At 39.5% G+C, this 13,554-nt stretch overlaps 1 long non-coding RNA gene across 5 annotated transcripts in view; it reads left to right on the forward strand.

Annotated features, from left to right (window-relative positions):
* The window catches only part of LOC136385402 (uncharacterized), a 43,677-nt gene that overhangs the window by 8,555 nt on the left and 21,568 nt on the right, over positions 1 to 13,554 (forward strand). For 2 of the 5 annotated variants that reach the window (XR_010747815.1, XR_010747820.1), the window contains exons 3-4: positions 4,068 to 4,141; positions 6,421 to 6,598. This is a non-coding gene — a long non-coding RNA (uncharacterized lncRNA). The remainder of the gene's footprint in view (positions 1 to 4,067; positions 4,142 to 6,420; positions 6,599 to 13,554) is intronic. The other 3 variants (XR_010747819.1, XR_010747818.1, XR_010747816.1) reach the window with 2 other exon arrangements.

The following is a 13,554-nucleotide window of genomic DNA, read 5'->3' on the forward strand; positions in this document are numbered from 1 at the left end:
TTCAAAATCTACTCTCCTGCCTGACCAGGCGGTGACGCAGTGGATAGAGCGTCGGACTGGGACGCAGAGAATCCAGGTTCGAGACCCCGAGCCTGCCAGCTTGAGCGCGGGCTCATCTGGTTTGAGCAATGCTCACCAGCTAGAGCCCAAGGTCGCTGGCTCAAGCAAGGGATCACTCGGTCTGCTGTAGCCCCACGATCAAGGCACATATGAGAAAGCAATCAATGAACAACTAAGGAGCCTCAACGAAGAATTGATGTTTCCCATCTCTCTCCCTTCCTGTCTGTCTGTCCCTATCTGTCCCGCTCTCTGACTCTGTCTCTGTCACACACAAAAAAATCTCCTGAATGTTTCTAAAAATTCAACAAATACTTAAGGGAATGAAGGAGGCATAAGTGAGGAGATCCTTAGCCAAACGATATATACACATTGTATAGGGATACACTAGAATTCTTCATGAATTCTTTGTCAGACTCTTGCTTTAGCCAAGTAGAATAGTAAGTGGCATTATTGATCACCTCTAATAAAAAAATAAAATAAAAATAAAACACCACAGTCTATTCAAATGTGAACTGAAGCTCTCTATTACTGGGTAATTTCAGGGAAATCCAAAACATGTTTCTGCTTTACTTGCATTTATCTCATAAAAATGTTTAGAGAGAACTATGTGCTGCCCCAGTGCCTCTTGTGACCTCTTTAAATAAGCTTTTTAAGTTATCTGTTGCTCTTCTTAAAAGTAGGCCCTTCTGTATTAAGGACGGCTATTTGTTTTTAACATGCCAGAGTACTGCATTTTGGCTCAAATACGCTATGCAATTTGAATTAAGTTTGAAAGCTTTGACTGAAGAGTGAAAAGCAAAGTTCTAAACTTAGTCATAATAACCTCTCTCAGATTTCAGGCTTCCCAATTCACAACACACTTTGAATTTAGATTCTAGGCATACCTTTGAGACTAAGGTTTTAAAAATCAAGCCCAGGTTTACTTTCCACACCTTTATACTCTTCTACTTAAAATAATCAAGAATTGCTCTTCGTTGGTGACCATGCAAAGTATATGTTCCTATTTTTTGGCTTAAAATACCAACAATTTGTTATTTCTCAGGATTCTGTGGATTGAGAGGGCTCAACTGTTGTGATTTAATGTGGCATTGTCTGAAGCCATTCTTGCAGCTTCTTTCAACTAGGAGCTTGACTAAGGCTGGAAAATTCAAGATTGCTTTGTTCAGTGGTTTGGTGCCTTAGCTAAATTAGCTGATATGGCTGGAAGCTGCTAGACCGTCCTCTCTATCCAGGGTAATCAGACGTTTTTACATTGTGGTTCAGGGCTCCGCTATCTCTATGACCTCCCTCATTTTTCCCTAGCTTTTTTTGTTGCTGTTGTTGTTATATGTGTGTGTGAAACCACTTTTTATTTATCATTTATTGATATTAGAGAGAGAAAGAGAGGAAGGGAGAGATAAAGTAACATCAATCTGTTGTTCCACCTATGCATGCATTCATTGGTAGATTCTTGTATGTGCCCTGACCGGTGATCAAACCCACAATGTTGGCATATCAAGACAATGCTGTAACCAACTGAGCTACCCAGAAAGGGCTCCAACATTTTTTTAAGTATGATAAAATACACAAAATGTAAATTTACTATTTTAACCATTTTAAAGTGTCTAATTCAGTGACATTTAGTCATTCCAATGTTGTGGAACTATCTTCACTATCTAGTTCCAGAACATTTTCATGACCCCAAAAGAAAATCTCCCAATAACCAATCACTTTCCATTTCTTCCCTCCTTCCAACCACAGCTATTCACTAATTTCCTTTATGACTCTATGGAATTGCTTTATCTGGATATTTTGTATAAATAATATTATTCAATATGTGGCCTTTTAGAATTAGCATGTTTTGATATTTTTTTATTCATTTTTTTAGAAAGAGAGGGGAGAGAGAGAGAAAGAGGTGGGGAGGAGCAGGAAGCATCAACTCTCACACATTACTGGACCAGGCAAGCCCAGGGCTTTGAACCGGTGACCTTAGCATTTCTAGGTCAACACCCCATCCGCTGAGCCACCACAGGTCAGGCCTATAATTAATACGTTTTAGAGATTCATCTACCTTGTAGCATGTCTCAGTACTTCATTATTTTTTATTGTGAATAATATTCCATTGTATAGATATACCACATTTTTTATCCAATCATCAGTTGATGGATATTTAAGTTATTTCCACTTTTTGGTTTTGGTGAATAATATTCTTAATTTCCTTTTCAAGTAGTTAATTGCTAGTGTATAGAAATACAACTCAATTTGTATCCTGCACCATTGCTGAATTCATTATCAATTTATTAAGATGAATAGTATTTTTCTGCATGTTTTAAGATTATATATATATATGATCATATCATCTATGAATAGAAATAGTTTACTTTTACTTTTCCAATTTTTATGCTTTTTTTTTTTGTTTGTATTTTTCTGAAGTTGGAAACAGGGAGGCAGTCAGACAGACTCCCGCATGCGCCCAACCGAGATCCACCCAGCATGCCCACCAGGGAGCGATGCTCTGCCCATCTGGGGCATCGCTCTGTTGCAACCAGGGCCATTCTAGCGCCTGAGGCAGAGGCCATGGAGCCATCCTTAGCGCCCGAACCAACTTGCTCCAATGGAGCCCCGGCTGCTGGAGGGGAAGAGAGAGACAGAGAAGAAGGAGAGGGGGATGGTTGAAGAAGCAGATGGGCGCTTCTCCTGTGTGCCCTGGCCGGGAGTCGACCTGGAATGCTGAGGTCGCCGGTTCAAAACCCTGGGCTTGCCTGGTCAAGGCACATATGGGAGTTGATGCTTCCTGCTCCTCCCCCTGTTCTCTCTCTCTCTCTCTCTCTCTCTCTAATAAAAATGAATAAATAAAATCTAAAAAAAAAAGTAAATAAAGAATTTCCAGGACAAAGTTGAATTGCAGTGGTGAGAGTGGGTATATTGGTCTTGTGCTTGATCTTAGAGGGAAAGCTTTCAGAATTCCATCACTGGGTGTGATATTAGCTGTGTTTTTAATTAATAAATGCCCTTTCTAATGCTGAAGAGGTTCATTTTCATTCCTAGTTTGGTGATTGTTTTTATGATGATAAAGTGCTAGATCTTATCACATGCTTTTTCTGCATCGATTAAGGTGTTGTTTCCTTTATTCTATCTATGGGGTGAATTACATTGATTGATATTCATATACAATATTAAAACACTTGCATTCCTGGAATAAATTTCAATTGGTCATGGTTTATAATCTTTTTAATATGTTGCTGATTTGATTTGCTAATATTTTGTTGACAATTGTTGTATCTATGTACTTATGGAATATAGTCTGTAGCTTTCTTTTTTTTTTTGTGGCAAAGACAGAGAGAGTCAGAGAGAGGGCCAGATAGAGACAGACAGACAGGATGGGAGAGAGATGAGAAACATCAATTCTTTGTTGCAGCTCCTTAGTTGTTCATTGATTGATTTCTCATATGTGCCTTGACGGGGGTGGGGGGAGGCACAGCTGACCGAGTTACCTCTTGCTTGAGCCAGCAACCTTGGGCTCAAGCTGGTGAGCCTTGCTCAAACCAGATGAGCCTGCACTCAAGCTGGAGACCTAGGAGTCTCGAACCTGGGTCCTCCACATCCCAGTTCGATGCTCTATCCACTGCGCCACCGTCTGGTCAGGCTGTAGCTTTCTTTTATTTGTAGTGTCATGCTTTGGTTTCATAGAATGAGTTAGGAGATGTTTCCTAGTCTTTTATTTTTTGGTAGCATTTGAAAACTATTGGTGTTAATTCTTTTTCAAACTTCTGGTAAATTTACTAGTGAAGCCATCTGGTCCTGGATTTTTTCTTTTGGGGAGAAGTTTTATGTTACTGATTTAATGTCCTTATTTGGTATAGGTTTGTTCTGGTTTTCTGTGTCTTTATAAGCCAGATTTGGTAGTTTATATGTTTCTTGGAATTTGTCTATTTCATCAAGTTATCTAAATTTTTGGCTTTCAATTGATCATAATGGTACTGTGTCTATAAAGCTGTGGCAATGTGTATATATTTTTTAAATTACAGAACAAGGTCCATAATTGTGCAGGCTGCCATCTCCAGAGCAGTGACTCAGCTAAGAAATGAGGAGTGGTAGGTTGGTAAGCAAAAATGCCACAATGCTCTCTTACTGTATTTTAGCAGTCTTTCTTTATTAAGCACTCTTTTTTTTTTTTTTTTTTTTTTTTTTTACTTATTAGATTCTAGAGTTCTGAAAGAGTTGATTCTGCTAGATTTCCCCACCTTAATGGTTCCTTCAATGGATGATGAATCCTTGGAGCTCCCTCTTCCTTCATTCTCAGTGATATCACTTGCCCACATTTCATTTTGTTTATGAAACTTTTCAATCCTACAGCAAGGATGAAAGGCTAGTACAGTGAAGACTTACCACGAAGTGTCTATAATTAATACGGTATTATATTTGTTTTTAATCATATCCTCATCTTATACTGTGATGCATTTCAAAGTAAATTGCAGATTTCCATACACTCTGACACTCACAAATGTATCTCATGAACAGAACTCAGTACTTCTTTATATAAGATTTTAAACTTTGATATAAAATATATACATAAAGGAACTCACAATTATTAAGTGTATGCTTACTGAGTTTTCTTTACAGACAGAGAGAGAGTCAGAGAGAGGGATAGACATGGACAGACAGACAGGAACGGAGAGATGAGAAGCATCAATCATTAGTTTTTCGTTGCGCATTGCGACACCTTAGTTGTTCATTGATTGCTTTCTCATATGTGCCTTGACCGTGGGCCTTCAGCAGACCGAATAACCCCTTGCTGGAGCCAGCGACCTTGGGTCTAAGCTGGTGAGTTTTTGCTCAAACTAGGTGAGCCCGCGCTCAAGCTGGTGAACTCGGGGTCTCAATCCTGGGTTCTCTGCATCCCAATCCGACGCTCTATCCACTGCGCCACCGCCTGGTCAGGCGCTTACTGAGTTTTGACATGTATAGTTCCATATTCTTTTTTCATAAGCAGAGAAACCTCACTTTAACCAGGGTGCTTGGCTTGTTAGAATGTTGTCCCAATACAGCAAGGTTGCAGGTTAGATCACCCATCCAAGCACGTACAAGAGTTTAGCAATGAATGCATGAATGTGTGGAATAGCAAAATGATTATTTCTCTCTCCCCCCCTTCATCTCTCTCCAAAATCCCTAAATTGAAAAAATGTTTAGTTTAAAAAAAAACAAACACGTAAAATGTGCTCCCAACATTTTAATATACCCTTGAAGGACACCATAAATGTGTGTGTGATGGAGCAAGATTAGAGGAATTCCCCAGAAACTCTGATGAGGTTGATAAGGTCTTGACCTAAGTAAAAGATAGTTACAGGACATTTGGCCCAACTATACTATCTGATGGTTATCTCCATAATATCCACACGAAATCTATCACTGGATTGCATACCTTCAGGGATTGGCATCACACCAGTTCTGGAAGTAGTCCTTTCTACCTTTTGACAGCTTAGAGTGTTTTTATATAGAGATTGATATAGAGCTACATACAACAAGTTTAATCATTTCCTCCCACTGCAGACAGTCCTTATGTTTGTAAAGAGCCATAATATATCTTTGTTCCTTTGACTACATTTCACTGATAATGGCCCCCATCAGCTCCCTCATTTGATTTTGAATGCCTTATCAAACAAAGCCTCCTTTAAATGGCATTGCCTTAAGCCAAGGACAGGCTTCCACTGAGGGGCTATTGTCCAAATCAAAGGAAGCTGAGTACTTCCTTCTCTTTTTATTTCATACTGAACTGTGTTGTAAATAAGGCATTTTTCCCTTCAATGCAAACCTTAATTAAGCTTCCTTATAAGACCTTGGCTCCTGCCCTGCAGGCTGATTCAGTGTTTCTTTGATAATTTTATGCTGCCATCTGGTGGCTGTATCAGGCAATTCTCACCTTTGTTTCAACTCGAGCAGAAGGGAGGAACCATAGGTTACCAAAGTGACAAACCTAGAAGTAAAACTGGAATCTTTTAAAATAAGGACTTGTTTCTTCCCTCCCATATAATTCCTGATGTATGCCATGAATTTGGTTTAAGTGAAGCCTGAAGGTGATAAGTGGCAGGAGAGAGCAGGGCTCTTCCTAGGTGTGATGCAGGGTCCTAGGCAAATATTTTTTTGGAAGTCCCTTTCTATATAAATAACCTGTTTATTATATATTCTAAAATTTGCAGGGCCATGTGAGATATAGTTATTTCTCAATCAAGATTTAGAATAATGGGCAGAGAAGAGGTACTTATGTATTTGTTTATTCAATAGTTCATGTGAAAATTCTTCATAATGTCCATGTACCATCTCTTCCTTTTTGGGTCCAGAAAACATTTGTTCATATATATTTTTTTTTACTTGTTTTTTTAGTGAGAAACAGAAACATCAATCTGTTCCTGTATGCATCCTAATCGGGGATGGAACCCGCAAGGCAACATTTGCATATCCGGAGGCTATTCCGACCAACAGAACTATCCAGCTGGGTCATGCTTTTATTGTCAAATGCACCTTAAATGGATAATTTAATACCTCACAGTAGGAGAGAAAGGTAATACTGAGAGAAAGGTAACAACACTGTTGCTACTTCTAACACTATTCTTTGGAACCTGTTTGTACCAAAAAGTATCGATTTCTTGCTTCTGCCCATTCTTTTAGCCTAGGTATCGGCAAGTAGACCTTAGTAGCCTGAAAATGTCCTGTGTCCAATGTGAGTGAGAGTCACCCAAAATCATGTTATCAACATTTTGGCAGCTTTAATCTCACCCGATCTCACAAAGGAAATTACTGTGACCATCAGTGGTATGGTAGTAATCTGTAATCCTGGCTATCCTTGGAAACCAGGGCCTAGACACCAGACTGCAGGACAATCAGTTTATCACTCATCTTTTCACCTTTTTTGGTGTTTTTTTGAAACAAAATGTTTTAATTTCATAGTCTTTTTTTTTTTTTTTTTTTTTTTTTTGTAGTTGATGCTCTTTGAGAGTTAAGAGCTGTATTTGATAGGTCTAGTTACCTTAACAATTGGTAGCCTGTGTTAACAACACAATAAACTAAAATAGGTTAAATTCTAGAGCAGGATCAAATTATTCGTGATAGTATTATTTCATGGCCTATGAAAGAGTTTAAAACTGGTGGTCAGATGGTCTTATAGTATTGCTGCTGATTGCAGTTGGTTCGCTCTTTTGGTCCTCCCGGTTAGTCCAAGCTGAGATCCCGGGTGTTAAATACCACTTATATACAATCGCTTTTTTCTTGACGACTGAGTGATAATCAAAGTGGTCATAGTTACCGCTTTTTACAGGTATCGTTGTTATTTTTCAAATGTATCATGATCATTACACTGATTTTAACCTTCATACAAATTCCACAATTCTCGCTAGAGAAAGTTGACACGCAAGTTCTCTGAAGTGTACTAAAAGTTGTCTGAGTCCAAAGCTCTTTACTCTGGGATCCTAATGTTGCTACTAGCTTTTTAAATCAAAGAAATCAATATCCCTCAATCTCAATTTACCAATTTATACAATGAAATAATTTTTTTTTTCTTTTCTTTTTTTTTTTAATAATTCTTTTTTTTTCTATTTTTCTCACTAGGAACTTGTGAAAACTTAAATTAGGATGAAATCTTTTATAGCAGGCCTTGTTTTTAGACTTTTGCTCCATAATTTAATATTTGTGTGTTCAGGAAGGCTCCTGTGCAGAATCATCTTCCAGAATCAGATTCTATTATTAAATTCTCTTTGTTGTAAGCATTGTGTTGTCAAAGGTACTTCTTTTGTAACAAAGCACCCTCATTTGGTCATTTGAAATGACAAGTCAGATAACTTTTTTTTTTCCTTTGTAAACCAAGATCATTTCAAAGATGGAATGTATTCTTTAAGAAATTTGCATTCTTTGTTATTTATCTGGAGATTGGATGTCATGTTTGTCTGATAGTATAACTTTCCAGTTCAGTCAGTGGGAAGGCAGTATATTCTTTGACTTTCTAAGAGTTGTTGTGTGATATAAGTCATAAATAATACTCCTTGATTATTTAGGGACCAAATTGGTATTCTGTGAAATTCCTTTCGTTCCTTCCTCTCTCTTGCTCACTATCTGACTTTTATAAGTAGTTTTTGTATCCTATGATCACGGTCCATACAAAGATAGAGTACTGTATCAGAAAATACATGGAAGAATCAGTGTGTGACGTCATGTCCATCATGTTACTTTTACGGGTGTTTATTTCATAATCTATCAAACCAATGAGTAGAGCTTCACTATCACATTAGATAATGGAAGATACAGACCCTTGAAAGGGGTTCTAACTTTTTAGACCCTTCCTAGCTTCTTTGGTTCAAAAGTTTGCTACCCGGAGTTACACATTCTGTCTGAATTTGGCATTTGAATACTTTATTAACATATCAAAGCTCTAACTTCTCTATTCTTCTTTTTCAAAACCAAATTAAACTAAATGCTTTCCTGTTGTTATGCTGTTTATGGAGAATTGTAGCATCAATTAGGTAATTTTATTTACTCAAGGGCCCTATTTTATAGATGATAGCCTATTGAAGTTATGGCTCCTGGACTACAAATGAAACCTACTTCCAGCAGTATTTTTTCAGATATGTTGATGTTTTCTTGTAATCTGCATTTTTCTCTTTAATGAATAATTTTTTTAAGTGTCTAAACTATAAAGATGTCTAGCTTTCCATCTTCTAGGCCACGCCTGTTCTACTCCCTCCGCCCTCAGTCTCCACCCACCCCCCCACCGACTTCTTAAAGCACTGCAGTTTGCTGCTGCCGCCATATTTCTTCTTCTCCCGGGGTGAAATGGAATCTTGCTAATAGCAGATATCTTTGCCTGTATGGTTCTTTCTGGAACATTTGCCAGCTCCCAACTATTCCTTATAGCATATTTCTTTTAGAAAATTCACCAAAATTCTGTAAAATATTTAAATTTTTAACTTTCTCCAGATATTTTCTTGACACCACCATATGTTTCTATTGAGATATTTATAGGCCATTTTACATGTTAAAGGAATTTTCATTAATTTCTGGTTGAGGTGTCTTTTAGTTTTTCTCCTTTTTTTTTTTTTTTTTTTTTTTTTTTTTTTTTTTTTTTTTTTTGGTGGTTTTTCTATTCCTTCCGGTTTTCTATATTATTTTCATCAGGGTTGTGGATACCTGGCTTTATTTATTTTTTAAAAATTGCCCATCGGGGCCGCGGATACCTGCTTTAATCTTTTTCCCATCCTTAGCCCATCGGGGCCTCGGATACCTGTTATTTAAAAAAATATATTTTTGGCCCACCGGGGCCTCGGATACCTGCTTCGATTTTTTTCTCGCCCATCGGGGCCGCGGATACCTGCTTTAATTTCTTTTTCTTGCCCATCGGGGCCGCGGATACCTGCTTAGATTTTTTTTTTAATCGTTTGAAAATTGGTTTTCTGTGATTCGTTGTATCTGGAATGTCTACAGATTTTTGCTGCTAATCGTTTGGTGTTGTGTGAGTGGACCTACGGCTTTGGCTGGGAGATGACTGCAGTTAGGCTAAGGGGTTTTTTAGGCTGAGGAGGAAATATGGCGACGGGCCACTTGAGCTTTGCCTCGCGGTTCAGCTAATGGTTGTGCTAAGTATAAAGCAGGGAGGCAGTATGGATCGCAGGACAGGCAGAGGCAGTTTCATGAACTAAGTATGTTGAATGAGCTGACATGGGGCTTGTTAGCAGCTTTGCATGAATTGTGTCCTGAGGTAAAAGAATAGGACTGTCATGTGTCAAATTACAAGGGGCTACTTGGAAACGAGAAGCAGAGCTCAAAATGGCGGCTACACTTTGTGGTATTGCTCAGCATGTCTGTCCGCTTTGTTGCACTGTCCAAAATGGCGGGTTCAATTTTGCCCCGGTGTTCAAATGGCGGGAAGGCCGCATCATGGTGGTGTCTTTGTTCCTAGTGTGCAGCATGGCGGAAATATTCTGTTACATGATATAAGATGGCGGCGCAAGTACTGTACTTGCCGCAGTGTAAAACATGGCGGGCCTTTGTCTTTGCGGCGTGCATTTTCTGACAGGTTTTGCAGCAGGGACAATATGGTAGACCTTGACCATTTCCTGGCAGTTTGTTACATGGATGACCTGGCAGGTGTTCATGGAGATACATCCTTGGCGGGCTTTGCTGCAGGTGCGCCTGCCGCGTTGTTAAAGATGGCGGGTATTTCCGCATTAGCTGCAAAACTGAGAGAAAGATGGGATGGTCAGTGTTGGATTGCCGCATTACATGCCCAATCAGACAATGTAGTACAGTTGGGTACAGCCAATTAATGGCGAACGGAATTAGAGACGAAGTTAGGTTCCTCGCTGCCGTCTTTATTCAGCCAATCAGGAGGCAGAAACAGAGGGGCCACAGGCTTACGTCTTCTCCAGTGGGTGGTGCTCAAGGTCTTTCCAAGGACATTTGGCCTTTTCAACTCCCTCTCTTACTAGCTCCCTCCCCTCTAGCATTGACCCTTGCAATGCTGGCTATCTGGTTGTTCAGTCCTCTGCCCTACCACACTAGCCTGGGGCAGTACTCCATCCTGCCAAGTGTGAATGAACATGGCAGTGAGTCCCGACGAGGACCAAAATGTATTCCAGATGATCGTTGGCCAACAGGTGGCAGAAGAGGAATCCCTGCCTTCAAGAGGAACACCTACCCCGTGGCTAATGCTGGGGTTGGATTTTGATTTCTACTTATTTCTTGGATGCCAGTCATAAATAATTCAATTATGTGGTTTACTAGAGATATATTTAAGCCTTTGTTTGTTGAATTAGTTTCAGTTACATTTAATGACTTCATTCTGAGTTCCTTAAAACTTGTTAAACTTTCAATTTCTTTTTTATAAGTGGCTTAAACTTTCTTTTTTTTTAAGATATCCAAAGTCAAATAATTTCACATTAAATTTTTTCACTTTTTTTACATTGAAATTAATAAACTACTTCGCTGTGGAATTTTGAAGAGTCTTACAGCACACATAAATAGTTAATGAAAAATTTAACTTTATGACCAACTAAAAAAATATATTTGAAGATCCATTCCACTCCAGGTCTTGCTCTGTTCCCATCTTTAATGCTGCACTAATTAAATAATAACCAACCTATCACACAGAAAGCTTGAGTTGCTGTGAACTTCTTATTCATACTTAAATTGGAGTATTAAGTGCCCATATTTTCAATTTTCTATAATGCTCTGCCTTCCCAGTCCCCAGCCCTGCCCTCAGAACTCCCCCCAGTCTAGCCCCAGTCCTTCAGTCCTCATTCCCCCAGTCGGGTCCAAGTCTTAGCCCCAGCCCCAGCCCCAGCCCCTGCCCCTGCCCCAAACCCAGTCCCAATGCCCGGCCCCAGCCCCAGCCCCAGCCCCAGCCCCGGCCCCAGCCCCAGCCCCAGCCCCAGCCCCAGCCCAAGCCATCCCCTTCAGCCCTGCTATTAAAATCCACTGCAATCATTACTAAAAATAAGTTGTCCATTGCTCACCCGTTAGACTGGGATGGCCTATCTGCCTCTAGCTTTGCTGATGTTCAGTGCTGACTCCGAGTCATCCTTTTCAGTTAATGTACACAACAATCTCATGTAAGAACAGAGTCCATGCTTCTGGGACAGTTAAAGTTGTTGTCTCGCCCAAAATCGATATTCCATATCCCTTGCATTTCCACTAGGCACTGCTGACTATTTGAGACCATGTTTCATGAATAATTAATGATTAGAATTCCAATTGTCCACATCCCTGTTTATTATACAAATTCTTTGTAACTTCAGACAATATCAGAGATGTTAATGCTCAAAGGCCTTTAATTTGGAATATTAATGGACACAATTATCGCTCATGATCTTGCTTAACAGGTAACACACACCCATGCTCTTCATTACTCATAGGTTGTGGGAATACGTAAAATCCTCATTGCCCATAGTCCACTCATTAGTCTAAGATAAGCCTTATCTCTATGCCATTGTTACCTTCTCTTAAGGAGTTGATGTGCATAATTGCATATGTTCGTAGTCCTGTACAATAAAAATAAGTTTAATCCTACCCCCATCACACTGGGTATTACTCAGAGCAAAGATTATTCAAGAACTCACCTCTTAGACAGTCAGTCTGCACAGTCATACTTGTCAGGAGTTCTGTCCTTTTGGAAGGTCCAGTGTATCCATTTGGTTGCTGTAATGTGGGCCCAGTACTCATGGACCTGTCCTGATTTAATTATATCAGTGACTGCGTATGCACATGTCTGACCAAGCCACACCCACTTCCTTATTATTCTAGGAGGGCACCTTTAGTACTTAAGAAAAATACACTAAGACAAATTATGTGCTCATTTGATTACAACAGACCTTTGAATCAGGAATGCACCACCAACTTTACATCTGAAAAGTGATAATCAAGGCTTTTCTCACAAATCTATCTTGTGCAAAATTAGATTCCCCAAAGTTTCCGTCTGTTAACCTGGATCTCTTTGAATTACTACAGAGGGTACTTGTGGCTGTTAATGTGCTAAAAAGAGCTACTGTCCCTTTTGTTAGTCTGGGACACCATCCCCTCCTCAATTGCATTTAAACAGATAGTAACTAGGACAGTTAAAATGTTTAAATGCCACTACTGTTCTTGGATATATCCAAGATCCTGACATTTCCATTAAAACGGGTTCCTGGGACAGCTAATGTACTTTATGCTCACTAAGTCGTTAAGTTATTATAAAACCCATCCATCCTCACTTTGCATTAAAACAGATTCCTTGGGACAGTCAATGGGCCTAAATGCTGCTATTGTCTGTTAGTCATATAGAACCCACCCATCTCCACTTTGCATTAAAACTTTGCCTGACCTGTGGTGGCGCAGTGGATAAAGCGTCAACCTGGAAATACTGAGGTTGCCGGTTCAAAACCCTGGGCTTGCCTGGTCAAGGCACATATGGGAGTTGATGCTTCCTCCCCACCCTCCCCTCTCTATAATGAATAAATAAAATCTTTAAAAAAAAACAAAAAACAGTCCTTGGGACCAGTCAATGATCTTAAATGCCACTATTGTCCTTTAGTCATAGAACCCACTCATTCCCCCCCACACTTTTCATTAAAGAGAGGGTCCTTGGGACAGTCAGTGAACTTTAATTAATGCCATTACTGTCCTTTATTTATATAGACCCCACATCCTCACTTTGTATTAAACTGAGGGTCTTTGGACAGCAAATGAGCCTAAAGGCTGCTACTGTCCATTAGTAATATAGAACCTACCCATCCCCACTTTGCATTAAATCAGAGGGTCCTTGGGACAGTCAATGAGCTTAAATGCCTCTACTGTCCTTTACTTATATATGCATTACATCAGAAGGTCTTTGTGACAGTCAATGAGCTTAAATGCCACTACTGTCCTTTGGTTGTATAGAACCTACCCATCCTCACTGTTCATTAAACAGGGTCCTTGGGACAGTCAATGAATTTAAATGCCATTACTGTCCTTTAGTCATATAGAACCCAGCCTTCCATAGTTTGCATTAAG

This window comes from Saccopteryx leptura, chromosome X (assembly GCF_036850995.1).
Source record: "Saccopteryx leptura isolate mSacLep1 chromosome X, mSacLep1_pri_phased_curated, whole genome shotgun sequence".
Classification (NCBI taxonomy): domain Eukaryota; kingdom Metazoa; phylum Chordata; class Mammalia; order Chiroptera; family Emballonuridae; genus Saccopteryx; species Saccopteryx leptura.